We start from the raw sequence: 27,290 nt of genomic DNA, 5'->3' as shown, positions 1-27,290 counted from the left end.
CATATGAATTTCATGATTGTTTTATCTATTTCTACAAGAAATGCTGTTGGGATTTTGATTGGGATAGCATTGAACTTATAGAGAACTTTTGGTAATATCGCCATTTTGATGATGTTAGTTCTGCCTATCCATGAATAGGGAATATTTTTCCATCTTCTGAGGTCTTCTTCTATATCTCTCTTTAGGGTTCTGTAGTTTTCATTGTATAGGTCTTTCACCTCTTTTGTTAGGTTAATTCCCAAGTATTTTATTTTTTGGGGGGATATTGTGAATGGAGTAGTTGTCCTCATTTCCGTTTCAGAGGATTTGTCGCTGATATACAAGAATGCATTTGATTTATGCGTGTTGATTTTATATCCTGCCACTTTGCTGAATTCATTTATTAGCTCTAATAGTTTCTTTGTAGACCCTTTTGGGTCTGTTAGGTATAGAATCATATCATCTGCAAATAGTGATAATTTAAGTTCTTCTTTTCCTATTTTTATGCCTTTAATTTCTTTCGTCTGTTTAATTGCTCTGGCCAGTGTTTCGAGGACTATGTTGAACAGAAGTGGTGAAAGAGGGCATCCCTGTCTTGTACCAGATCTTAGAGGGAATGCCTTCAATTTTTCTCCATTCAGAATGATGCTGGCCTGTGGCTTATCATAGATTGCTTTTACAATGTTGAGGTATGATCCTGTTATCCCTAATTTTTCTAGAGTTTTGAACATAAAGGGATGCTGTACTTTGTCAAATGCTTTTTCTGCATCTATCAAGATGATCATATGGTTCTTATTTTTAAGTCTATTGATGTGGTGAATAACATTTATTGATTTCTGTATATTGAACCAGCCTTGCATCCCAGGGATAAATCCTACTTGATCATGGTGTATAATTTTTTTGATATGATTTTGAATCCGATTCGCCAGAATTTTATTGAGGATTTTTGCATCTAGGTTCATTAGAGATATTGGTCTGTAGTTTTCTTTCTTTGAAGTGTCTCTGTCTGGTTTAGGCATCAGGGTGATGTTGGCCTCATAGAATGAATTTGGAAGTTCTCCCTCTTTTTCTATTTCCTGGAATAGCTTGAAAAGTATTGGTGTTAGTCCTCTTTAAAGGTTTTGTAAAACTCTGCTGTATACCCGTCCGGTCCTGGGCTTTTCTTAGTTGGTAGTCTTTTGATGGTTTCTTCTATTTCCTCAATTGATATTGGTCTGTTTAGGTCATCTATATCTTCCTGACTCAATCTGGGCAGATCATATGACTTAAGAAATTTCTCGATGCCTTCACTATCTTCTATTTTATTGGAGTATAAGGATTCAAAATAATTTCTGATTATCTTCTGTATTTCTGAAGTATCTGTTGTGATATTGCCTTTTTCATCCCATATGCTAGTAATTTGGGTTCTCTCTCTTCTTCTCTTCGTTAGCATGGCTAAGGGTCTGTCGATTTTATTTATTTTTTCAAAGAACCAACTTTTGGTTTTGTCAATTTTTTCAATTGTTTCTTTTGTTTCGATTTCATTAATTTCTGCTCTGATTTTAATTATTTCTTCCCTTCTACTTCTTTTGCTATTGTTTTGCTCTTCTTTTTCTAGGATTTTGAGATGAAATATGAGATCATTTATTTGTTGGTTTTTTTCTTTTTTTAAGGAATGAGCTCCAAGCAATGAATTTTCCTCTTAGAACTGCTTTCAATGTGTCCCATAGATTCTGATATGTTGTGTCTGTGTTTTCATTTAACTCTAAGAAGTTTTTAATTTCCTCCTTAATGTCTTCTATAACCCATTGATCATTCAGTAACCTATTGTTCATTCTCCAAGTGATGCATGATTTTTCCTTCCTTCTTTTATCGTTGATTTTCAGTTTCATTCCATTATGATCAGATAAGATGCATGGTATTATCTCTACTCCTTTATATTGTCTAAGAGTTGCCCTGTGACATAATATATGATCTATTTTTGAGAAGGATCCATGTGCTGCTGAGAAAAAAGTGTAACTACTTGATGTTGGGTGGTATATTCTATATATGTCAATTAAGTCTAGGTTGTTAATTGTGTTATTGAGTTCTATAGTTTCCTTATTTAACTTTTGTTTGGAAGATCTGTCCAGTGGTGAGAGAGGTGTGTTGAAGTCTCCCATGATTATTGTATGGTGGTCTATTAGACTCTTGAACTTGAGAAGAGTTTGCTTGATGAACGTAGCTGCACCATTGTTTGGGGCATATATATTTATGATTGTTATGTCTTGTTGGTGTATGGTTCCCTTGAGCAGTATGTAGTGTCCCTCTTTATCCCTTTTGATTAACTTTGGCTTGAAATCTATTTTGTTTGATATGAGTATGGACACTCCTGCTTGTTTCCGCAGTCCATATGAGTGGAATGATTTTTCCCAGCCTTTCACCTTCAGTCTATGTATATCTTTTCCTATCAAATGCGTCTCCTGTAGGCAACATATTGTTGGGTCTTGTTTTGTGATCCATTCAACTAGCCTGTGTCTCTTAATTGGTGAGTTTAAGCCATTAACATTTAGGGTTATTATTAAGATATGGTTTGTTCCTCCAGCCATATTTGTTTATTTATATTACTAAACCTGATTTGTTTTCCTCTTTGATTACTTTCCCCCCTTTACTGTCCTACCTCCCACTGATGGTTTTCAATGTTGTTTTCGATTTCCTCTTCCTGTAATGTTTTGCCAAGGATTTTTTGAAGAGATGGTTTTCTAGCTGCGAATTCTTTTAACTTTTGTTTATCGTGGAAGGTTTTAATTTCATCTTCCATCCTGAAGGTTAATTTCACCGGATACACGATTCTTGGTTGGAACCCATTTTCTTTCAGTGTTTGAAATATGTTATTCCAGGATCTTCTAGCTTTCAGAGTCTGTGTTGAGAGATCAGCTGTTATCCTGATTGGTTTACCCCTAAATGTAATCTGCTTTCTTTCTCTTGTAGCTTTTAAAATTCTCTCCTTATTCTGTATGTTGGGCATCTTCATTATAATGTGTCTAGGTGTGGATCTCTTATGATTTTGCACTTTCGGCGTCCTGTAGGCTCCTAGGATTTGGGATTCTGTTTCATTCTTCAAGTCTGGGAAGTTTTCTCGTATTATTTCATTGAATAGATTGTTTATTCCTTTGGTTTGGAGCTCTGTGCCTTCCTGTATCCCAATGACTCTTAAGTTTGGTCTTTTAATGTTATCCCATATTTCTTGGATGTTCTGTTCATGGTTTCTTAGCAGACTTGCTGAGCTGTCTATGTTCTTTTCAAGTTGAAATACTTTGTCTTCATTGTCTGATGTTCTATCTTCTAAGTGATCTACTCTGCTGGTAGTATTGTCAATTGAGGTTTTAAGTTGGTTTATTGCTTCCTGCATTTCTAGGATTTCTATTTGTTTGTTTTTTATTACCTCTATCTCCCTGTGAAATTGGTCTTTTACTTCCTGGATTTGTTTATGTAGTTCCTTGTCAATGTGATCTTTCATTGTCTGGTTTTGCTGTCTCATGTCTTCCTTGAGACTCCAGATCATCTGAAGCATGTATATCCTGAACTCTTTATCTGACATTCCATCTGTTGCAGCTATTACCTCTTCTAGAGTTGAGTTGACCTGCATTGCTTATGGTCCTTTCTTTCCTTGTTGTTTCATACTGCTCGCGTTTCTTTCTGCTTGGTGAAACTGTTGTGTTTTTGAAATTTTCCCCCTATTTATTTATATTGCTCTTGTATAGTTGGGAGATCTCTCTTGCAGGGCGGGTAGTGGCTGTGCTCCTCCTCTAATTAGGGTGATCTATCTACCACTCTGGTTGGTCGCAGGTCTGCCCACCCTGCGGGCGCGGGTGGCGGCTCTACTCTGCCCCCACTCCAATTGTGGTGACGTAACTACCACGCCCTCGGGTCGTTGGACCTGATCCGGATGTGGGCGGCAGCTCTGCTCCGCCCCTACTCCAATTGGTGTGACATGTCTACCATGCTGGTCGGCCTCTAAGCCTGTTCCGCCGGTGGGTCGCAGATCTGCCTACCTTGCGGGCTCGGGCGGCAGTTCTGCTCAACCCCCACTCCCAGTGGGGGTACCTAACTGCCTCTCCAACGGGTCGCTGGGCCTTTTCCGGACATGGGCGGCGGTTCTGCTCAACTCCCACTCCAACCAGTGTGACGTGACTGCCTCGATGCTACTTGTCCACCACACTGGCAGGCTGCCGGGCCTGTCCTGCCAGTGGGTCGCAGATCTGCTTACCTTGCAGGCTCAGACGGCGGCTCTTCACAGCCCCCACTCCAGATGGGGTGACTTGGCTATCGCGCAGTCGGGTCGCTCGTCCTGTTCCAGGCATGGGCGGCTACTCTCCTCGGCCCCAGCTGCAGTTGGGGTGTCGTGATACCACGCCGGCGGGTCACTTGGCCTGCTCTGGGCGCAGGTGGCAGTTCCACTCTGCCCCCCAGGCCCCCACAGCACCCAGCAGGACCCGGACCGAGAAGCAGTCCCTGTAGGTTCCCCAGCCCTGGGCCAAAGCAGCTTCGGGAGCCAGAACCCGGCCTCTCCCATCCCAGCCAAGCTCTGCTAGGAGCAGGCTCCACAGAGCAACCGCCGCGGATTCCTTAGCCCCAGGCCAAAGCAGCCCCGGGGGCCCGAGCCTGGCCGCTCCAAACTCTTCCAGCTCGGTGCACGCTCCGCTAGGAGCAGGGTCAAAGACGCAGTCCCCGCGGGCTCCCCAGCCCTGGGCCAAAACTATTCCGGGAGTCAGAGCGCCACCGCCCCTCAGCGCACGTTCCACTTGGAGCTGGCGTCAGCTCGCAGTCCCTGCAGGTTCCCCAGCCCTGGGCTAAAGCAGCTTCAGGAGCCAGAACCCGGTCTCTCCGATCCCAGCCACGCTCTTCTAGGAGCAGGCTCCACAGAGCGACCTCCGCGGGTTCCCGAGCCCCAGGCCAAAGCAGCCCCGGGAGCCCGAGCCCAGTCGCTCCAAACTCTCCCGGCTCGTGGCACGCTCCGCTAGGAGCAGGGTCAAAGACACAGTCCCCGCGGGCTCCCCAGCCCCGGGCCAAAACTGTTCTGGGAGTCAGAGCCCCGCCGCCCCTCAGCGCACGTTCCACTTGGAGCTGGCGTCGGCACGCAGTCCCCGCAGGTTCCCCTGCCCTGGGCCAAAGCAGCCTGGGGAACCAGAAACCGGCCGCTCAAAGTCCGGCGCACGCCTTGCCAGGAGCGAGCCCCAAAGAGTATTCTCCTCAGGTTCTCCAGTCCCGAGCCTGAGCGATCTGTCTGCGAGACGCAGGCAAATACCAGCCTGGAATCACCTGTTCCGTAGTTGAATGAGCTGAGATCAGTAGAAAACAGGGATCATTACATCAGCTCTCCAAGATGGCAGCTGCTGTCCTCCTCCGTGGTCCGACCGGTGTCGAGAATCGAACTGGACCGCTTCTCTCCTCTGTCTCAAAGCCGGAACTCAGCACTAAGCACGGCCAGTGCACCGCTGGCAGGACCCCCCAGAATCCGCATCGCTGTACTCCCGCCTCGGTACCTCGCTACTCAGCGCGCGCCCCAGACTCCATCCACGGGGCGGTCCGCCGAGCAGGTTCTGCTACCCTCCGTGCGGAGAAATCGCCCGCGACCAAGCCCCCGCAGTCGAATCCCGCACACTGGAAATCCGTCCTTTAGATTCTGGAGCACCTCGATTTCACTGGAAATTCCCAACAAGGTAGCCTTCAGCCGTTTCACCTCGTCTTTCTCCCGCACAGTGACGCGGCGCACTGGGGTGATGCACTCCCATCGCCGCCATCTTCTTCTCTTCTCCATCTTTAAGTTTTAATAATCAACATGAATCTCATGCAAGGTGAGATAATATTTAATTGCAGACTTTTTTGGACTCTATGGTGGAATTTATCAGTATTCTATTTTCTCTAGAAACATGGCACATTATTTTTGAGTTTTGAGTGAATTTTATGAGAAAATAGTAGCCATTTCAATGTGCATTTAAGAACTTTTCCCAGAATCTTTTACTGTGCTATTGAGGCTCAGGGAAGGAAGCAGAGGGGCTACTGAACCACATCCCCAACCCTTTTTATGTTTTGTTTTGAGATAGAGTCTCACTAAGTTGTTTGGGGGCCTTGCTAAGTAGCTCAGGCTGGCCTCAAACTTGTGATTCTCCTGCCTCAGCCTCTGGAGCTTCTGGGATTGCAGGCATGCACCACCACACCTGGCATACCAATCTGGTTTCAAGAATCACTGTCCACGCCTCTTCCCCACCCTTGTTGTGTGTTTACACCAAGAGAAAATTGATCAGCAAACATGGCATTCTACATTTGGAAGTGGTCCCATTTCTGGGATGCTTGGTTTCTAATCTTCTCCTGCCCCAAGTGTCTGTGATTCTGTGCAAAGTGAAGCACAGCTCCTCTGGTGTCTTCATCATGCTATCCATTCAATGCAGAAAGACCCCAAAGCACCAGAGTCTAGAAGTTTTAAGCAGAAGTAAAGAAGTAGCTGTCACAAGATGATGAATGGTTGCTCTCCGAAGTTTTGATTTGGATCCTAAATGACAAAACTGGACCAACCAAAGAAACTTGGTAATTTTCTCTGCTGCAGAGCAGCCACCTGGCGAATATCACATTGCAACCACAAACCCTTGGCAGAGGTTGGAACAGCAGCTATAATTATAAAGAGCAGGGAGGAGACTCTAAAAATCTCTTCTGAGTGGCAAAAATTCTGAAAATCAAGATAATTACAACACTAGCTCATCCTGATTTGCCTGGCTATTTATAGATGAGGAGCCGCTGAGGCACTGAGAGCTTTTTCTTTTTCTTTTTTTTCTCTCCTCTTTTCTATTTGCATTAAATCCTGTGTGGCTCCTCTCTGAGATGTGTGCATATGCTGAGTCCATGTGAGATGCCACCACTGGCACTTGTCATAAGAATTAAATCCCTCTCACGCTTGTTTACAGCTCAGCACTTGTCATACTGCTCCCTTGAGCTTCATGGCTGGTTGGGTTCTTTTTTTCCCCAGCTCTGCGGAAGATTTAATTTCTTTTTTGTTTATGTGTGTACTTACCCTTGCAGGTGCAGGAGAGAAAAAAATTGCTGTACCCAGATGTTTTGAAGCTGCAGTAGCATACATACAACTCGGATTAAACAGAAAAATCGCATAAGATAAAACAGGCACTTCAAGTACAGTTTTCTGTGGGGTATTGAATAAACCTATCATGCTTCTTTGACAATAAGACTCTTGAATATAACTTTAGGAGCAGAGGAATATATTTAGGTATCAGCAGCTCAGTTCATTTATAAATGACTTTACAATGAGATTTGTCATGTTTGAGTAGGGCCTATCACATTTACCCTGTTTTCAACTTAGAAAATATCTTCCCAGAACAGAACAGTCTGGGAATTGGGTGGAAACAATGCCTATCAAGCTGTCTCAGTTCATTACTGGATTAGTTAGACCTCAGGGATCTGAGGCCAGATTTCACCTTCGTTTGGGAACACAGCAAACATAACCCAAGCACAAACAACCCTCTTGCTGCTCATTGAGATTTGTACTAATATGCGAAAGCCCTGCCCAAGTCACAGATGGATAATGCTTCTGTGCATCCTCAGTTTGGATTTTCATTTACCCAAGGCAATGTTTAGGCTGCTCTGTACATAGCAGCCGTCAGATAAGGGGATAGGAGTTCAGCTCAGGAGAAGAGAGAAATGCTCAAAATTCTCAAGACTCTGCTTCACCAGTCTCCTACATTTGTGTGCCACAACTGTGTGGAGGTAGCTCATCACCTTTGGCAACTAGTGCTTTTAAATATTCCTTTATAGCCAAAGCCTAGAATGTGATATTTGTCAGAAGACTACACAATTCACCCTTCCCTGCTTTGTGACATTGTCCCCTTGAGGGCCCTGGGAGCACATTACTGTGTGTAGTTCCCCAGGAGGTGTAGAAGTGTTCCCAGCTGACCTGTTAAGATGTTGGTTTAAAAGAAAACTTCTATCTCCCTCTGCTCATGAACCTAAAGACTCTCAGTAGAATTAGGAAAAGAGTACCTTGGGCTTCTGTTTCTTTGCAGAGAGTGAAGAAGTTGTACCAAACAGAAAGAGAGGCAGACAGAAGTTTTCACATTTTAATGTGTCGGTCCTGGATTCCCAGTTGAAAACGCTTTTATCATCAGTTCCTGGTCGAGCATTCTGCATCTGCACGATCAGAGCTTATTAGTATCATCTCTTACTTCTGCCTCCCAACACTGCCACCAGAGACCATAAAAAGTTCAGACTCCACACACAAATGACTCTTCCTTAACTATCACACTGCAGCTTTTGGCTTAGGCTAAAAGACTTATTATATTTCCCTAGCCATACTAATAATATTAAATACTCACTTCATCCTAATATATTCTAGAACCTCACTTTGGACATGAAGAATATATTAGAAATGTACACATCCTGTAATGGGCTGTGTGTGAAGTACTATTTAGAATCAGTCAAGAATGGTGGAATCCAGGAAGCATCTGAGTTTCATAGACAATGACAGTGGTACTTCTGCTTGAAGGTTGCTCATCAGTTCAAGCAACAAAACCATTACATAATTTAAAACCCCTTCTATTTGTGTCTTCTCTTTAATTTGTTCAAAGCATCCCATTAAATATCTATTAGTCTGGGCCGGGGTTGTGGTTCAGTGGTAGAGTGCTTGCCTAGCATGTGTGAGGCACTAGATTCGATCCCCAGCACCATATTTTAAAAAATAAGTAAACAAAATAAAAGTATTATGTCCATCTACAACTAAAAAAGAAATCTTTAAAAAATCAATTAGTCTGCAGATAGAAAATTATGGATTCTTCAAGAGATGGTGGGACTTTCTGAATGAAATCTTTTGTTGTTGTTGGTTACTTAGTATAAGTTATCAACTATGCCTTTAATGAAGAATATTATAAATATATTAAACATGCACACCTTGTGCATCTAAGCACCATTCAAGCACAGTGGTTTACTATCCTTCTGCAGGCTATGTGACTATGGCCACACCAGCCAAGAGGACAGCAGCAGAGTGAGCCAGCTCCTCATTCTCGATGGTGTCTGAAGCTGTCACCTGGATTCCGACATCATGGAGACATATACTCTCCTCTCCCCAAAACATCTTCGCAACCACACACACAAACACACATATATGTTATTGCTAGATCCAAAATTAATTGGAGTAAAACATTAAACACTCTGTAGGAGCCAGAAGTGTTGAGAAGTTAGCACAGTGATGTTACATAGCTTTATCTTTTTTTTAATTTTTATTTTTGGTACTGGGGATTGAATCCAGAGGTGCTTTGCCATTGAACTACCACCTCAAGTCCTTTACTTTTTATTCTTTACTTTGAGACAGGGTCTTGCTAAGTTGCCAAGGCTGACCTCAAACTTGCGATCCTCTTGCCTCAGCCTCCGGAGCTGCTGGACTACTGGTGGCTGCCAAGTTTTATAATGTGTTTATCTGATTCATTTGAGCCTGGAGCAAAGCCTTGAGGAAAGAGACTCTCTAGCTAGTAGGCTCTTTTAAATCACAAACTAAAAGGAGCTCGCAAGGAGACTGAAGACAAAGGGTTAGAGGGAGGAGAATCAGAAGGGGATGCGAAGGACAGTCCATCTGCACTTCAAAACCTTGTTGCAGAAATGACTGGACTAGGAGGAAGCAAGTAGAAGCCAAGCTAAGGTCAGCTGGAGCAACCCCGTTAACACTGAACCTACCAGCTGGGAGGGGCTCAGCTTCCATGCCAGCAGTGGTCTCTTCTTTCCCGTGTGGTAGTCCAAACCTGCCCTTCCAGCCCACCCCTGACACTGTAACCCTTACCTAGTGCTGGTCTCCTTCCTGGAGCATGCCACCCAATTCTGTCCCTCTGGGTCTTTGCTCAGCTTGCTGTCTTTGGAAAGCTGTTGGCCATGGTGTCCATTGGAAACCATCTTTTAGAACTGAGCTCAAAAGTGTCCTCTACTCTGACACCTTTCTTGAGCAGATTGATGAGTTCCTCTGCTGTGTTTTTCCCGTATATGTCCGACACATGTAAGGCTGGTATTGGGATTGAGTGAGGCCCTGTCATGGAGATTAAACTTCTTTAGAGCAATGATGGCCTTTGAGCACCATATAGGCATCCTCGATGGTTAGCCTGCTGTGAATGCTTGATACAAATTTAATTAACAAATGAATAAGTGAATGTGGCATGACAATTTTTAAGGGAGGAAGAGGAATGTGAGGAATTACCAGATGAGAAAGTACTGAACAAGTTATTCATCAAAACTCCAGCCACTTTCTTGGAGTCCTCCAGTTTTAACATTGTTTCCTTTTCCAAATCAGCGCTGTAACCAGGCAAGAGTCAAGCCTTAGCAAAACCATGGGGAGACTCATGGGATCCTGACAATTTGAAGACAAACATAAACCAGTGAAGTAACAACATAACCTTCTCCTGTTATTTCTTTTTGTGTTTAATGGGGCACTTACCTCTCAGAACCCGGCTGTGGGTTGATCTTACATCTCCTTCATAGTTGCTTCAACACCTGTTAACCACAACCCAGAGGCTGCTGGTCCTGGCTTCGTCTTGCTCTCTGACTGTTACTCTGATGGTCTAACCGCGGCTCTGCAGCTGCTATGTTGGCAATCATTCCACACACCCGGGCATGCAGGTCCTGATGCAGTAGATGCCTCCCTCTCGGGCTCCCATAGACCTGCGTGCGTTTCGCCTGCGCACAGCCCATCACACTTCATCGGTGTTGGCTCATGAGTATCCATCACCTCTCTGCACTGTAAGTTCTCTGAGGGAAGGGCACGTCCTGCTCATTTTTGACACTTACCAGTGCCTGGCATTGGAAGGAAAAAATTAATAATGATTGCCTGAATGACTAAATCACTGAAGGAAATATTCTCAAAATTATTTGTTGGAACTTTAAATAAATCACTCATCATTCTTATCAGTTATTATTTCCCCCAGAATATTTCTGATTTAGTGTAATTGGTTGCTTTTTTTCCCCCCCTCTTCACCCTGGAAACAAGCAATCTCTCTTGATTATCAACTGCTGAGTTCCAATACAAAAATAGAAAAGAAAAATGTAGACATGGTAATGGCTTCCCTCCTGAGATCCATCTTGGTATGTCTCTAAATCACATTTAATAATGACTGATTTTCTCAACCTCTCAGACCATTGTGTCTGAGACACTAGAGTACACTGTATATGAGGCTGAGTATATCTGATTTCCTCAGCACCAGGATGTTTAAGAAAAATACACATACTTTTTTTTATTTGAAGAGTGGAACGCTTTTGCTTTTTAAATATTTGTTTTTTGGTGGGGCACAATATCTTTATCTTATTTATTTTTACATGTTCACATGATCCAGAGAGTTGATCACCATGTCCATATGCAGCAGTAAGGGGGGATGGGGCAGAAGAGGACCTTTCATTCCTATGACATTCCTGTTGCTCATTTTATTTATCAATAAGCTATACTCATACACTGCTGCTATTATTATTTTGAACAAAATTATCTAGGAGATCAGTTAAGAATAAGAAAAATAAAATATTTATTTTCACCTCTTCTTAGTATTTCTAACACCCTTCTTTTACACAGATCAAAATTTCTGGACCTACATTGTTTTCTTTCTTTCCAAAGAACCTCTTTCAAAATTTCTTACAAAGGTCTGCTCACCGGACCTCAATTTTTGTTTATATGAGAAGGTCTTTATTTTACTTCTTAAAAAAATTTTTTTAGATGTTGTGAACCTTTATTTTATTCATTTATTTATTATGTGATACTGAGAATCAAACCCAGTGCCTCACACTTGCCAGGCAAGCACTCCACCACTGAGCTACAACCCCAGCCTTCTTTATTTTACTTTTGAAGGATAATTTCACTGGGTGCATTCTATTTTGATTTTTTTTTTTCTTTCAGTCCTTTAAATAGTTCACCTCACTCTCTCCTTGTTGGTGTGGCTTCTGAAGATAAGTCCAATGTTACTCTTATTTATTTATTTGTTTTTCTTTTACAGGTCAAGTGGCTTCCCTACTTCCAACCAGCTTCTTTCAAGATTTTTTTTCTTTCTCTTTCATTTCATGCAGTTTGACAATGACAACAGTGTGGATATTTGAGATTGTATCCTTCTCAGTTCTCTTTGAACTTCCTGGGCCTGTGGTTTGGTACCTATCATGAATTGTAGAAAATTCTCAATTCAAATATCAAATATCAATTCTGATATCCCTATTACAAATACAATACACCTTATGTAGGTGTCCCACAGTTCTTGGATACTCTTTTCTCGTTTTTTACTTTTTTTCATTGTTTTTTCTCTTTGCTTGTTAGTTTGGGGATTTTTTACCGACATGTTTTCATGCTCCACTGTGTCCTATCTAGTAGCATTTCAGTAACAGCATTTTAAAAAATTTCCAGCATTTCCTTTGGATTCTCTCATAGAGTTTCCATCTCTCTCTTTTAAATTCCCTATTTGATAATCCCCAAATACGCTAAATCTTCAGAATGTGCTTTTTGGTTTTGCCTTTAGCACATTTTGTAATTTTTTTTTGTTGAAATTGGGTATTTCCTTTCACCACAGTAAGTTAGTCATTGATAAAATTCAAACCAGGCTCTGGTAAGATCGTTTCTCTTGAAGTCACACTAAGTCAGTTAAGAAGAACAGAATGCTCTAGGTGTATTTCACAATCTCCATATCTCTACCAGAAGCATGAGGAGATTTTTTTTTCTGATCTTCATCTTGAGAACTTTGTGAGGCTCCTAAAGGTGAAAATGTGAAGGGCCTCTAAGGCTGGGCTCTGTAGTTTCTATTTCTCAAGCTGGTCCCAGGCTCAGTCTCCTGCAATCAGTCAATTTCCCTCTGAGTGTCCATCAGTTTCTGTCCGTAGCAGTTAACCTTTGCTATCAGTGTCTCTGATTTTCTCAATTTGCTCATCTCTCTGGCTTTGGGGGCAGCAGTTTGCACTGTAATCTCAACTGTCTGATGGATCTAAAAAGAACTGTTGGACACACAGGCCTTACCAAGAAAAAATCATAAATAAATAGAAAATTGGAGCACACCATAATAAATAAAGAGATTGAATGATAATAAAAAATCTCTCATGGAAGAAAAGCTGAGGACCAGGTGATTTCACTGCTCAATTCTACCACAACATTTGAAGAAGTAATACTATTTCTTCACAAAATTACCACCCCCTCCCCAAAATTGAAGAGGAGGGCATTCTTCCAAACTCATTCTACAAATTCTATTTTACTCTGATACCAAAGCCAAAAAAAAGGTACCACCAAAAAGTTAACAATAGACCACTATCCTTGATGAACATAGTTGCAAAAATCCTCAATAAAATATTAGCAAACTGAATCAAAGATAATTTTAAAGAATTTATTCACCATCATCAAGTGGAATTAATCCCAGAATGGTTCAACATACAAAATCAATAAATGTGGCATACTATGTCAACAGAATGAAGAACAAAAAGCATGTGAGCATCTACATATGCAGAAAGCATTTGACCGAATTCAACGTATCTTCATGATAAAGACTCTGGACAAATTAGGTTTAAGAGAAATGTGCCTAAACACAATAAAGGCCATATGAAGCAAGTCCACAGTTAACACCATACTGAATGGGGAAAACCTGAAAGCTTTCTCTCTAATATCTAAAAAAGATAAGGATGCTCACTTTTACTACCTTTATTAAAAATAGTACTGAAAGCACTAGTTGGAACAGTCAGGTAAGAGAAAAAAAAATAAAAGGCAGCCAAATTGAAAAAGAAGTCAAATAGTCACTGGAGATGACATGGTTTTGTAGATAACCTCAAATATCCCACTAAAAATATTAGAATTATTTTTAAAACTCAGCAAAGTTGCAGGATAAAAAAAATCAATATACAAAAAATAGTAGTGTTTCTATATTCCAACAGTGAATTGTCTAGGAAACAAAGAAATCCCATTTACAACAGTTACATGAAAAAAAAAAAAAACTAGGCATAACTTTAAACAATTAGTTCAATAATTTATGCAATGAAAGCCATAAATCATCACTGAAAAAAATTAAAGGACACACACACACACAGGAAAGACATCCTATGTTCATGAATTAGAAGAATCAATAGTGTTAAAAAAAATTCATACCACCCAAAGTGGTCTACAGATTCAATGAAATTCCTACCAAAATACCAGTGACATTCTTCACAGAACTAGAAAAATATACTAAAATTTTCTAAAATATCCTCAAATAGCCAAAGCAGAAATCTGGAACAAAAAAATTAAGCAAAACAAACAAACAAACAAAAAACCAAAGATAGGTAGCATTACACTACCTGACTTCAATATACTTTAAAAACTATGGTAAGAGCCGGGCTTGGTGGCTCACACCTATGATCCCAGAGGCTTGGGAGGCTGAGACAGGAGGATGACAAGTTCAAAGCCAGCCTCAGCAAAAGTGAGGGGCTAAGCAATTCAGTGAGACCCTGTCTCTAAATAAAAATACAAAATAGGGCTGGAGGTGTGGCTCAGTGGTTTAGTGCCCCTGAGTTTAATCCCTGGTACCCACCTCTTCCCCCCAAAAGAACTATGGTAATCAAAACAGCATGGTACTGGCATAAAAATAAAAATAAATAAACAAATACCACATAGACCAAGGTTAGAATAGAGGGCCTAGAAGTCAACTCACACCAGTAGAATCAACTGATCTAGAAAAGATGCTAAGAATATGCACTGGGAAAAAAATAATCTCTTCAAAAAAATGGTTCTGAGAAAATTGGAAATCCATATGTAACAGAAGGAAACTAGACCCCTATCTCTCACATTATGTAAAATTCTACTCAAAATAGATTAAAGACTTAAATCTAAGACCTGATTCTATGAAACTTTTAGAAGAAAACAGGGCTAATGTTTCAGGACATTGGAATAGGTATGATTTTTTTGGATAAGAACCTCAAAGTACTGGCAACAAAAGCAAAAACAGACCAATGAGTTTACAGGAAGCTAGAAAAGCTTCTACATAGCAAAGAAATGAATCAATGTAGTGAAGAGACAACCAGCAGAACAGAAGAAAATATCTGCAAATTATACATCAGACAAAGGGCTAATATACAGAGTATATAAAGAATTCAAACAACTCAATAGCAAATATAACAGCAAACAACAATAATAATCTGATTCAAAAATGAACAACAGAACTAAAGAGATTTTTCTCAAAAGAATAAATACAAATGGCCAACAGGTATATGAAAAAAAATGTTCAACATCACTAATCATCAGGGAAATGCAAATCAAAATATCAATGAAGTATCACCTCAGTTGAAATGGCTATTACCAAAAAGACAAAACATAACAAATGCTAGCAGGGATGTGGAGAAAAGGGCCTCTTGCGAACTGTTGGTGGGAATATGAGTTAGTCAAGCCATTTTGGAAAACAGTATGGAGTTTCCTCGGAAAATTAAAAATAGAACCACCATATGATCCAGCAATTCCACTACTGAGTATTTATTCAAAGGAGATGAAATCCATATGTCAAAGAGACATCTGAACTCCCTCCTATGTACATTGCAGGCCAAGAAATGGAAACAAACGAAGAGTCCATTAACTGATGAACAGATGAAGAAAATGTGGCACATATGTTCAGTGTAATACTAGTCAGGGGAAGAAAGTATGAAATCCTTTCTTGCAACAACACGGATGGAATTGGAGATCATTATGTTAAGTTCAATAAGCCAGGAAAAGAAAGACAAATACCACATGATTTTACTCAAGTGCAATTTAAAATAACTGATCTTACGGAAGTTGAGAGTTGTGAGATCAAGCTGGGAAAAGTGGGGAGGAGAGAGGCATGGGGTACGTTGGTCAATGGGTACTAAGTCTTAGATGGAAGAAATGAATTCTGGGGTTCTGTTGCACAGTAACATGATGATGTGCAATGGTAATCTATTTGTAACTCCGAAAGGATTCCAGGAAAAGGGATTTTGAATGGTTTCATGGCAAAGGAATAATGAGGGTTTTAGGAGATAGATATGTTTACCCTGATTCGAATGTTACACAATATATATATGTATTGAAACATCATGTGGGACTCCATAAATATGTGTAATTTTATGTGTCAATTACAATAAATTAAATAGAGCTATTTAATTTTCAGTTTTTCAGCTTTTTCCTTGTGAGGATGAGAACAATGACTTCCAAGATATTTTATGTTAGACACCAAACCAGAAATCTTGAGCATATTCTCAAGGGCTTATTAGCCATTTACATATCTTCTTTGCTAAAGTGTATTTTAAAATATTTTGCCCATGTTTTATGGTGTTTGCCTTCTTATTGAGTTGTAAGTTTTTTTATATATATTCTAGACATATGTGCATTTTAAGATGAATTATTTGGAAATATTTTTTCCCAGCTTGTGGTTTGCTTTTTTATTTTTTAAATGAAAATAGTGTGTTTTAAAGTGGGCTGAGAGCATAGCTCAGTGGTAGAGTACTTACCTAGCATGTGTGAGGCCCCAGGTTCAATCCTCAGTGCCCAAATAAGTAAATAGGAAAAGTTTTTAATTGAGGTGAAGTCCAAATTACCATTTTATTTATTTATTTTTAAATTATTAATTAATTTTATTTAGGTATATATGATAGCAGAATGTAATTTGATTCATTGTACACAATTGCAGCACGACTTTTCATTTCTCTGATCATACATGATATAGCATTGCACCATATGTGCAGTCATACATGTACCTAGGGTAATGAACATCATACATGTACCTAGGGTAATGGACATCATACACGTACCTAGGGTAATGAACATCATACATGTACCTAGGGTAATGGACATCATACATGTACCTAGGGTAATGGACATCATACATGTACCTAGGGTAATGGACATCATACATGTACCTAGGGTAATGAAGATGTTCATTACCCTAGGTACATGTGGAATGATGTCTCATTCCACAGTTCAAGTTATCATTTTAAAAATGAATTGGGCTTTGGATACCATAATCTGATCATTCTTAAGCTTAACTCAAGGTCACTAAAATCTTTGCCTCTGTTTTTTCCTAGAATTTAAAGTTTTAGTTTTACACTTAGATTTTGTAAATTATTTTGAGCTAATTTGTATGGTATAAGGTAAGGGCCTATGTTCTTTTCGATAAGTAGGTATATAGATGAATACAGATATAGTTAACTAGCTTAGATCCATTTTTTAAAAAAGGAAGAAAAAATTAGCCAGGCACATACCTATAATCCCAGTGCCTGGGGAGGCTGAGGCAGGAGGATCCCAAGTTCAAAGCCAGCCTCAGCAAAAGTGAGGCACTAAGCAACTCAGTGAGACCCTGTCTCTAAATAAAATACAAAATAGGGCTGGGTATGTGGCTCAGTGGGCAAGTGCCCCTGAGTTCAATCTCTGGTACCCCCTCCAAAAAAAAAAAAAAAAAAAAGAGTCCTTTCCTCATTGAAATATTTTGAAATCCTTGTCGAAAAATCAACTGGCCATAAATGTGCACACACTGTTCTATATTGATTTATACATTTATATTTATTCCAATACTATACTGTATTGGTTTTTAAAATTTTTAAATTTTATAATCAGGCAGCATTAAGTCGTTCAATTTTGTTCTTATTTGCAGTATTTTTGGGTGTTAGCTCTTTTAGTTGTTTTTCATTTTCATCTAAATTTTAAGATTCATTTTTCTTTTTTTATTGTTGGTTGTTCAAAACATTACATAGTTCTTGATATATCATATTTCACACTTTGATTCAAGTGGGTTATGAACTCCCATTTTTACCCCGTATACAGATTGCAGAATCACATCGGTTACACTTCCACTGATTTACATATTGCCATACTAGTGTCTGTTGTATTCTGCTGTCTTTCCTATCCTCTACTATCCCCCCTCCCCTCCCCTCCCCTCCCCTCTTCTCTCTCTACCCCCTCTACTGTAATTCATTTCTCCCCCTTGTATTATTTTTCCCTTTCCCCTCACTTCCTCTTATATGTAATTTTGTATAACAGTGAGGGTCTCCCTCCATTTCCATGCAATTTCCCTTCTCTCTCCCTTTCCCTCCCACCTCTCATCCCTGTTTAATGTTAATCTTCTTCTCATGCTTTTCATCCCTACTCTGTTCTTAGTTACTCTCCTTATATCAAAGAAGACATTTGGCATTTGTTTTTTAGGGATTGGCTAGCTTCACTTAGCATAATCTGCTCTAATGCCATCCATTTCCCTCCAAATTCTATGATTTTGTCATTTTTTAATGCAGAGTAATACTCCATTGTGTATAAATGCCACATTTTTTTATCCATTCATCTATTGAAGGGCATCTAGGTTGCTTCCACAGTCTTGCTATTGTGAATTGTGCTGCTATGAACATCCATGTAGCAGTGTCCCTGTAGCATGCTCTTTTTAGGTCTTTAGGGAATAGACCGAGAAGGGCAATAGCTGGGTCAAATGGTGGTTCCATTCCCAGCTTTCCAAGAAATCTCCATACTGCTTTCCAAATTGGCTGCACCAATTTGCAGTCCCACCAACAATGTACAAGTGTACCCTTTTCCCCACATCCTCGCCAGCACTTGTTGTTGTTTGACTTCATAATGGCTGCCAATATTACTGGAGTGAGATGGTATCTTAGGGTGGTTTTGATTTGCATTTTTCTGACTGCTAGCGATGGTGAGCATTTTTTCATGTACTTGTTGACTGATTGTATGTCCTCCTCTGAGAAGTGTCTGTTTAGGTCCTTGGCCCATTTGTTGATTGGGTTATTTGTTATCTTATTGTATAATTCTTTGAGTTCTTTGTATACTCTGGATATTAGGGCTCTATCTGAAGTGTGAGGAGTAAAGATTTATTCCCAGGATGCAGGCTCCCTATTTACCTCTCTTGTTGTTTCTTTTGCTGAGAAAAAACTTTTTAGTTTGAGTAAGACCCATTTGTTGATTCTAGTTATTAACTCTTGTGCTATGGGTGTCCTATTGAGGAATTTGGAGCCCGACCCCACAGTATGTAGATCAGAGCCAACTTTTTCTTCTATCAGACGCCGTGTCTCTGATTTGATATCAAGCTCCTTGATCCATTTTGAGTTAACTTTTGTGCATGGTGAGAGAAAGGAATTCAGTTTCATTTTGTTGCATATGGATTTCTAGTTTTCCCAACACCATTTGTTGAAGATGCTATCCTTCCTCCATTGCATGCTTTTAGCCCCTTTATCAAATATAAGATAATTGTAGTTTTGTGGATTGGTTACTGTGTCCTCTATTCTGTACCATTGGTCCACCCGCCTGTTTTGGTACCAGTACCATGCTGTTTTTGTTACTATTGCTCTGTAGTATAGTTTGAAGTCTGGTATCGCTATACCGCCTGATTCACACTTCCTGCTTAGCATTGTTTTTGCTATTCTGGGTCTTTTATTTTTCCATATGAATTTCATGAGCTCTCTATTTCTACAAGAAATGCCGTTAGGATTTTGATTGGCATTGCATTAAACCTATAGAGAACTTTTGGTAATATCGCCATTTTGATGATGTTAGTTCTGCCTATCCATGAACAGGGTATATTTTTCCATCTTCTAAGATCTTCTTCTAATTCTTTCTTTAGGGTTCTGTAGTTTTCATTGTATAAGTCTTTCACCTCTTTTGTTAGGTTGATTCCCAAGTTTTTTTTTTTTTGAGGATATTGTAATGGAGTGGTTGTCCACATTTCCATTTCAGAGGACTTGTCACTGATATACAGGAATGCCTTTGATTTATGCATGTTGATTTTATATCCTGCCACTTTGCTGAATTCATTTATTAGCTCTAATAGTTTCTTTGTAGACCCTTTTGGGTCTGCTAGGTATAGAATCATGTCATCTACAAATAGTGATAATTTAAGTTCTTCTTTTCCTATTTTTATGCCTTTAATTTCTTTCGTCTGTCTAATTGCTCTGGCCAGTGTTTCGAGAACTATGTTGAACAGAAGTGGTGAGAGAGGGCATCCCTGTCTTGTTCCAGATTTTAGAGGGAATGCCTTCAATTTTTCTCCATTCAGAATGATGCTAGCCTGAGGCTTAGCATAAATTGCTTTTACAATGTTGAGGTATGTTCCTGTTATCCCTAGTTTTTCTAGAGTTTTGAACATAAAGGGATGCTGTTCTTTGTCGAATGCTTTTTCTGCATCTATTGAGATGATCATATAGTTCTTATTTTTAAGTCTATTGATGTGGTGAATAACATTTATTGATTTCCGTATATTGAACCAGCCTTGCATCCCAGGGATATATCCTACTTGATCATGGTGCACATTTTTTTTGATGTTTTTTAATCCGATTCGCCAGAATTTTATTGAGGATTTTTGCATCTAGGTTCATTAGAGATATTGGTCTGTAGTTTTCTTTCTTTGAAGTGTCTCTGTCTGGTTTAGGAATCAGGGTGATGTTGGCCTCGTAGAATGAATTTGGAAGTTCTCCCTCTTTTTCTATTTCCTGAAATAGCTTGAAAAGTATTGGTATTAGTTCCTCTTTAAAGGTTTTGTAAAACTCTGCTGTATACCCATCCGGTCCTGGGCTTTTCTTAGTTGGTAGTCTTTTGATGGTTTCTTCTATTTCCTCAATTGATATTGGTCTGTTTAGGTTGTCTATATCCTCCTGACTCAATCTGGGCAGATCATATGACTTAAGAAATTTCTCGATGCCTTCACTATCTTCTATTTTATTGGAGTATAAGGATTCAAAATAATTTCTGATTATCTTCTGTATTTCTGAAGTGTCTGTTGTGATATTGCCTTTTTCATCCCGTATGCTAGTAATTTGAGTTCTCTCTCTTCTTCTCTTCATTAGCATGGCTAAGGGTCTGTTGATTTTATTTATTTTTTCAAAGAACCAACTTTTAGTTTTGTCAATTTTTTCAATTGTTTCTTTTGTTTCGATTTCATTAATTTCAGCTCTGATTTTAATTATTTCTTGCCTTCTACTTCTTTTGCTGTTGTTTTGCTCTTCTTTTTCTAAGATTTTGAGATGAAGTATGAGATCATTTATTTGTTGGTTTTTTCTTTTTTTAAGGAATGAGCTCCAAGCAATGAGTTTTCCTCTTAGAACTGCTTTCAATGTGTCCTATAGATTCCGATATGTTGTGTCTGTGTTTTCATTTATCTCTAAGAATTTTTTAATTTCCTCCTTGATGTCTTCTATAACCCATTGATCATTCAGTAACCTATTGTTCATTCTCCAAGTGATGCATGATTTTTCCTTCCTTCTTTTATCATTGATTTTCAGTTTCATTCCATTATGATCAGATAAGATGCATCATATTATCTCTACTCCTTTATATTGTCTAAGAGTTGCCCTGTGACATAATATATGATCTATTTTTGAGAAGGATCCATGTGCTGCTGAGAAAAAAGTGTAACTGCTTTATGTTGGGTGGTATATTCTATATATGTCAATTAAGTCTAGGTTGTTAATTGTGTTGTTGAGTTCTATAGTTTCCTTATTCAACTTTTGTTTGGAAGATCTGTCCAGTGGTGAGAGAGGTATGTTGAAGTCTCCCATGATTATTGTATGGTGGTCTATTAGACTCTTGAACTTGAGAAGAGTTTGTTTGATGAACATAGCTGCACCATTGTTTGGGGCATATATATTTAAGATTGTTATGTCTTGTTGGTGTATGGTTCCCTTGAGCAGTATGTAGTGTCCCTCTTTATCCCTTTTGATTAACTTTGGCTTGAAATCTATTTTATTTGATATGAGTATGGACACTCCTGCTTGTTTCCAAAGTCCATATGAGTGATATGATTTTTCCCAACCTTTCACCTTCAGTCTATGTATGTCTTTTCTATCAAATACATCTCCTGTAGGCAGCATATTGTTGGGTCTTGTTTTGTGATCCATTTTTCAATTTCTATACATAACCTCCTGGAATTTTCTTGGGAATTTTGTTGGCTTTATTGTTTAATTTTGGGAGGACTGCCAACTTAACAAAATTAACTCTTCCAATTCAAAAACGTGATGTGTGTGTTTCCATTTTTTTCAAGTCTCTGATTTATTTGACAGTGTTTTATAATTTTCTGTTTATAGATCTTATTCCTTCACTAGCTTTATTCCTAAATATTTTATTCTTCCAATTCTATTGTGAATGGAAATGCTTTCGTAATTTTACTATAGAATTGTTATACTGTTGTTGTATCCTGTGGCCTTGCTAATCTCCCTTCTTAGGTCATGTATTTTTTTGTTTTATTTAGATTACATTCCCTAGAGGGCTTGTTGGATGGAACGAAGGAGAACTAGGATTCTCCCTGGGAGAAAAGTCCCTCTCTATCTCAATGTCAGCCATGAAAGCTCTAGTTTACTATGTTTGATATGTTGAGTTCAGCTTAAAAAAACAGTTTGAATACAAATAATCTATGTTACCATCTTTTCATTTTGCAGGTGAGAAAACTAACTGATCCCAGAACCTCTGAGAAAATTTGATGTGTGGTTTCAAATAAAAAATTACAAAGGCAAAATAGGGTATTACACAGATATACAAAAGAAAGAAGAGAATCAGTAAAGCAGTGCTCAGTTTTGTTCCTAATGAAACATTTTATTCTGTCATTGTGAATATTAATTCATGGCAGATACCACTATTCAGGTTTATGCAAATTTCATAGAAGAAAAATATGTAAATTTGTCATTTTTCTTATCTCAAATTGAAGCCTCATTTGAAAAGGTTAAAAGCCTGCATAATTACACTGTTATTAAATGTCACATGGACTGATATCATGCAGGTTAGGCCAAATAGCTGTGTAACTCAAGTGTTGTTATTTGCAAACCTGCTCATGGGAGGCCCCTGAGGATATTATTACTGAGATACCAGCCCTTCTGACTTCATCGCTGTTAATGTCAACAAGCCAGTGAATCTCTGCTGTGTCTTCCCTGTTTATTTATAAAGTATAGTGGTAATTAGCAATATTCTTGCTTTTCATGTATGACTATTCCTACCTTTGAATTTATATCTCATGTAACATTTTAATAATACTTTTCATATGCAAAACTCATTTAAAGTGTATAATGTGTTATTAACTCTCTTTGTCAGAGAGAAGTTACTGAACGTTTAATACTAACAAGCAGAGAGAGAGAAAACCACCAGGACTCTCAATTATTAACAGGAGTTATACCTCGAGACTTTTTGACACTGAATATAGGCACTGAAAGGTCTTATTTTAAAATGGCAATAGACTGATAGCAAAATTGCTCTGAAAATCCCAAATAAAATGATGAGAATAAGAACAGAGAATAAGGTCTATATTTTTCAAATATAGAAAATGTCTTCCACTTAATGTTGGAAGAAAGACGGAAGATGTTACTCAGTAAAGTAAAACCATTGAATTTTGGTCATTTCCCTGTCTTTAGGCATTATTGTAGGCATTAAGTGTCTTCAATAGTAGAACAGAATGAAATTGCTACTTGTTATAAAGTCTGAGGGGAAGGTTGCTGCTTTTAAAAATCTACCATTTTTTTGTGATATGATATCAAGAGAGTGTAAAAGGTCAGCTGAAAATAAGAGATAGGGTCACTGCTGTACAAGATACTAGAAATTTTCACATGAGTAATTTCACTTAGAAACAATATTGTAATTGGGTAGAGGGGCACATGACAAAATATGTGACTGTAGATCTCCACTATATGTGAAAACAGAAAACTTATGCTCCAAGTTCCAAAAAATGTTTAAATATATTGCTCATATAGAGAATCAGAGCACACCATAAATTATAAATGCAGTACATGAAGAATATAAATATAACTAATTTAATTATAACTAATGTTAATTTAAATAGACTACATAAAATAATTTTACCAGTCACTTTAGAACTTAGAAACATTTAGGTCTCATATGATGCACTAAAGTTTATTTAAAATGTATCATGTACACCAGTGCCTTCTTTATCTTTTGATCAATTTCTAAAGCCAGAAAAGCATTCAGGATGGTTCCCGGCCCTGCAAGGCCAGGTGCAAAATTTATTTATTTTTATTAGTGTTGTTTTTCTTATTGACCTGCATTTTTTAAGCACCCACTACATTTTTGTAACTGGCACGTGGGAAAGGAACACTGCTAAGCCTTAGGCATTTAAAATAGGGCCATCTCTGCAGAACAGCATGATACATCATGGGAAGGTCAATGCCTAGGAGTAAAAAGCCTCAAATGATAGGTGTAAATTTAATTTCCTTTGTAAGTTTTTATTTTGAGATAATTATTAATTGCTTGCAGATGGAAGAAGTAATACAGATAAACTTGCATCCTTTATCCAATTTTTCAGGAATAGAAATATCTTGCAAAAGTATAGTGTAGTATCAGTACCGGTACAGAAAGTTTCTATCACCGTAAAGCTTTCTCATGTTGCCCTTTTAATGCCACATCCACTTCCCTCCTTGACCAAACACTAATTGGAACTCATCACTAGAATTTATTTGAAGAATGTAATATAAATGGAATAAGACAGTATGTAACCTTTTGGGATTACTTTTATTCATTCAGCATAATTCTCCAGAGATTCATCCAAGCTATTGTGTTATCACTAGTTGATTCCTGGTTGAGAAAGCTTCGGTTTAATCTCCAGAAACACACACACACACACACACACACACATTTTATTCCTTTTCATTGGCAAATAGTATTCCATGATATTTATGTATCACAGTTTATTTAACCTTTTACTTACTGAAGTAAATATGGGTTGTTTCCAGTTTGTGGTTATTATTGTTGAAAAAACTGCTATAAACATTCAGGTTACAGATATTGGTATGAACATAATTCTTTGTTTTTCTGGAATAAATGTTGTTGAGTACAATTGTTGAGTTTTATTTTAGGTACATGTTGAGTTTATTAAGAGTTTATTAAGATGCTGACAGACTTTTCCAGAGTGGCTACAATGTTGCTTTTCCACCAGCCATGTATGAAGAATCTGGTTTCTTGGTGTGAATAACATTAGAATTGTCACTGTTTTATTTTAGCCGTTTTTATAGGTATGTTTGATACTTCTTTGTGGCTTGAATTTGCATTTCTCCGATGGTGAATGATGTTGAACATCTTTTCACATACTTTTTGGCCATCCATATTTTTCTCTTCAGTGAAGTGCCTCTTTATGTGCTTTTCCCATTTTCTGATTGGATTCTCTTTTATAAAATTGTTGACATTCAAGCACTCTTTATCTATTTTAGACTTCAGTACCTTAGTGGATATGTGGTTTTCATGTAGTTTTTCCCAATCTTGGCTTGTTGTTTCATCATCTTAACAGTTTCTTACAGCCCAAGATTTTAATTTTGGTGAAATTTAATTTTCTTTTTATGGATGGTGCTTTTGGTGACAAATGTAGAAATTCTTCCTAGACCTAGATGGTGAAGATTTTCTCCTATTTTTTTTAATTGTATAGTTTTTAAAAAATATTTTTCATTGTAGGTGGACACAATAGCATTCATTTTATTTATTTTTATGTGGTGCTGAAGATTGAACCCAGTGCCTCACACATGCTAGGCAAGCACTTGACCACTGAGCCACAACCCCAGCCCCAGTTATATAATTTTATGTTTTATATTTCTGTGTGGGATCCATTATGAGTCAACTTTTGTGTAAGATAGAAAACTCAGAGGAGGTTAATTATTTAAGGTATGAATGTACACTTGCTCCATCAGCATTTGTTTTAAAGGCTACGCTTCCCTTCATTGCAGTGGCTGTGCACATTGGTCAAAACTCAGAAATATTTGTGTAGATTTATTTCTGGGTTCTCTTTTCTTTTCCTTTAATCCATGTGTTTATCCTTCAATAATACCATGAAATCTTTATCGCTTTAGCTCTTCTACTTTCTTTGTCTTCCCACAAAACTTTTAGAAAAATCTTGTCTATATCTAAGAAATATCTTGCTGAGATCTTGATAGAAAGAAACTATATACTGCACCTAAATGTAAATTTGGGGAGAATTGATTATGTTATTTCTTGAACAGTGTGACTTCACTTATGTAGATCATTGATTTCTTTCATAAGCATTTTTAAATTTTTGTCATCTAAGTCTTATTCATGTTTTGTTTAGTTTACACCTAACTCAATCTTTCTTTTCTTCCCCCTTCCTTCCTTCCTTTTTTCCTTCCATATCTTCTTTATAGTGATTGTAAAATTTAATTTAATTTTTAAATTTGTTGTCCACATGTTCATTCTTGGGATATAGAAATACAGTTAATTTGTTTAATGTTTATCTTGTATTCTGCAGCTCTGCTGAACTCACTTATTAGCATTTGACATATTCTCATAGATTCTGTGGGATTTTTTTTTCCAGTGACAATAGACAGTTTTGTTTATTCTCTTCTAATCTGTTTCTTCTCTTCTTACACCTTTTATTTCCTTTTCCTGCATTATTGCACTGGCTAGAACTTCCAGCACTATATTAAATAAGAGTGGTGAGAGTAGACATCATTGCCCTGTACCAAATTTAGAGAACAAGCACTCAATCTTTCTTCTTTAAGTATGTTAGCTTTAGGTTTTTTTGAAGATGCTCTATCAAGTTGAAGGAATTGCTCCATTCCTACTTTTCTGCGAGCTTTTGTTAATGAATGGTTGTTGAATTTTGTGAAATACTTTTTCTACATCTATTGATATATGACATATACTTTTTACTCTATAGCTGTTAACATGATGGATTACACTGATTGATTTTTGAGTATTGAACTAGCAATGCATCCTTGGAATTAGCCCACTTAATTATGGTGTCTAATTATTTTTGATATGGCTGAATTCTATTTTGGGGAGGGAGTACCAGGGATTGAACCCAAGGGCACTTAACTGCAGAACCACATCCCCAGCCTTTTATATATTATATTTAGAGAAAGGGTCTCACTGGGTTGCATAAGACCTTGCTAAATTGCTGAGGCTAGCTTTAAATTCTCAATCCTCCTGCCTCAGCCTCCCTAGCCACTAGAATTACAAGCATGTGTCCTGGCACCCAGCTAAGGATTTTTACATCTCTATCCATTAAGGATATTAACTTTTTTCCTTTTTTTAAACTATCTGTTTGATTAGAATGTCAGGTAATAATTGCTTAATTAACTGTTGCCTTGGGCTGGGTCACATTTATTAAAGGACTTAAATCTCAAATTCATAAGGAATTCTTATAATTTAATGATAAAAAGATTTTTAAAAATCTAAGGTAAGTATAAGACAAAGATGTGATTAGATCATGCACCAAAGAAAAAATAGGGATGGCAAATAAGAACACAAAAAGATCTTCAATGTCATTATCCACTATGTAAATGCAAATTAAAACCACAATACAACAGTACCACAGATTCACCAGAAAGGTTATATTAACAAGGCTGACAATCTGGGCAGGGCAGCACATTCCCATAATCCCAACCACTTCAGAGGC

This window comes from Spermophilus citellus (assembly GCF_964194105.1).
Source record: "Spermophilus citellus genome assembly, chromosome: 4".
Lineage (NCBI taxonomy): Eukaryota > Metazoa > Chordata > Mammalia > Rodentia > Sciuridae > Spermophilus > Spermophilus citellus.
Note: the sequence above shows the minus strand (reverse complement) of the source record.